Here is a 2,665-nt window from a genome sequence, read left to right on the forward strand (position 1 = left end):
AGAGAAACAGAGCGAAATCCAGAGAGGGAACTGAAAACACACCTGGACAGATGTGAAACAGGTCAATCCACTGTGACAATAACTCCATCACTGACTCCCTCCTGACAGTAACCAGTCCTTTCACAGAGACTGTGGGTGGCTCTGAAAAGAGCCTTTGGTTTATTTGATGACATTTTGGCCGCTTTACTTTTTCTGGGAGCTCTGAGCGCTGGTTTTCTTGGGCAGCAGCACGGCCTGGATATTAGGCAGCACCCCGCCCTGAGCGATAGTCACTCCTCCCAGCAGCTTGTTGAGCTCCTCGTCGTTGCGGACGGCCAGCTGCAGGTGTCTGCGGATGTTGCGGGTCTTCTTGTTGTCCCGGGCCGCGTTCCCGGCCAGCTCGAGGATTTCAGCGGTCAGATACTCGAGCACAGCAGCCAGATAGACCGGGGCTCCGGCACCCACACGCTCAGCATAGTTCCCCTTTCTCAGGAGCCTGTGAACACGGCCCACCGGGAACTGCAGTCCAGCCCGGGAGGAGCGAGACTTGGCCTTGGCTCGAGCTTTCCCGCTGGTCTTTCCTCTTCCAGACATTTCCACAATCTCACAAATACTTTCACAAAGAATGAATAATTTCCTTAGCATTGATAGCACGTCGCAGGTAGTCAGGATGGCCGAGCGGTCTAAGGCACTGCGTTCAGGTCGCAATCTCCATTGGAGGCGTGGGTTCGAATCCCACTTGTGACACCTTGTGTTTTGACTGCACTGGAGGCGTTTGGGAGCAGCGGTGAAGAGCAAAGAGAAAGCAGGAAAGAACATGGACAAACAAAGCAACAATGGACCCAAAGATGTTGCAACAAAACATTAGAGTAAGAGGCAACTGGGCAAACAGCAGGGCACATAAAAGATCAAAAATGTAACCTTTGTATCGGGGTGGAAGATGTTGCCAATATCCTTAATGAATACTTTACTGTTTTCCCGAATGAGAGGGCGATGCAAATATTGTTATGAAGGAGGAGGAGTGTGAAGTATTGGACGTGATAACTGAACGAGAGAGGAAGTCTTAATGGGATGAACATCCTTGAATGTGGATAAATCACCAGGTCCAGATGAAATGTACCCCAGGCTGTTGAAAGAAGCCAGTGAAGAAATAGTGGAAGGTCTGACCATCATTTTCCAGAGGATTGGAGGTCTTGTAACGTTGCAATAAAAGTAAAATACCACGCAGATCAGGCATGGCTGAGCCTTTAGAGTAGAGAAACAGGGCTGAATTCCCTGAACCAGTGCTACAGCTTTCAGAATAGAAGGAGCCTATACACACCTGATGGGTTCCACTTAAACAAAAGAGCTGGAGGTGTTGACGGTCAGAACAGATAAAATGTGGAGGAGCGTTTGAAGCAGATTCTGTGTGGTTACTGTAGTTGTACTATGGAGTTATTTCAAGGAGATGATTCTGAATTTAATGGATCAACGTGGACCCGTCCAAGGCAAAGGTTCCAAGCTTCCCTGTGGTCCAGCCTGGTTGAATGGAACTGAAGCAAACAAATCATCCAGAAGAGGAAAAGATATGTAAGGCCATGAAAGCACAGAATTCAGATGGATGCAATACCAGATGGTATGGCAACAGTGTAAAACAGCAACAGACTGGTGAATAAAACTTTCCCATTGAATGAGACAAGAGAAAAGAAGGGTAATAATAGTGTCAGGTGAGTTGTGACACTATTCACATTCCACCTTGATCTGAATAGGACTGTTGAAGGGAGTGATTGAGAAGAATGGAGGAGAAATGAAAAGAAAGGAGAAATAAACAAAAGGTCTTTTGATTTTAGAATGCTTGTTTTTGGAAATGACAGACTGCAGAGTGTGTGTGTCAGAAGATATAGAGCGAAGTTGGGTATGACAAGATCACAGGAAAGTTGTGCCCTGAGACAAGGTGTGTGTTGACAGGAAAGCTGCTTTCTTTTGCACAATATGTATTTTATTCATATAATTTGTGCAATTACATTGCAAAGCAGTTCAAATTTAATATTACATAAGGTACAATACAGATCAGTGTCCTTCAATAATGTACATGATGTATCTCACTATCCCTGCCTGCACAGGTTATATTTACAGTATTTACATTACACATCAAACATTCTCTGGTGCAAACAGTCCGAGGGGTTTTACACGGGTTCCAGCCCCTCACTGTACTATGGCCTACTAGGGCCTCAGATTGCAGCCTTTCCCCATTGAGTCTCCATGGTGGCTTCCCCAAGCTTTCATGCCGTCCCACAGCACATAGTCTTGGACGTTGCAATGTGTCAGTCTGCAACACTCGGTCATGGACAGCTCTTTGCACTGGAATACCTGTCCCACGGCCGGGCTCGTTCTCAATAGAGATCATTTCAAATGAACATTTCCTAAATCCGTGCTTTCTCTCTCGCAATAAAGAGAACAGGATGTCTGGCAGATTCAGTGTGAGACAATAACACTGCCGGGTAAAGGCCGCTTTCCAACTCCAATCTTAACACAGGAGATTCCCCAAACAGCTGCAGTAAGGTGTTTGTAAACTGCAGGAAGCGGATGTGTGAGGAAATGGTGATGTTACTGAGGAGGTTTCTTGTTATAGAATGGACTGTGTTTAGGTGGGAATATTACTGAGTGTTAATTGCATCGGGACCATATTTAAAAGCTCCGGCTTTCT

General features: G+C 46.0%; 1 non-coding gene across 1 annotated transcript; it reads left to right on the forward strand.

Annotated features, from left to right (window-relative positions):
• Nucleotides 1-643: 643 nt before the first annotated feature.
• trnal-cag (transfer RNA leucine (anticodon CAG)) lies at nt 644-726 on the forward strand. Its single transcript has one exon. It is a non-coding gene; the product is annotated as a tRNA-Leu (tRNA).
• Nucleotides 727-2,665: the final 1,939 nt, after the last annotated feature.

The sequence above is a fragment of the Heterodontus francisci genome, unplaced genomic scaffold, assembly GCF_036365525.1.
Source record: "Heterodontus francisci isolate sHetFra1 unplaced genomic scaffold, sHetFra1.hap1 HAP1_SCAFFOLD_51_2, whole genome shotgun sequence".
Taxonomy (NCBI): domain Eukaryota; kingdom Metazoa; phylum Chordata; class Chondrichthyes; order Heterodontiformes; family Heterodontidae; genus Heterodontus; species Heterodontus francisci.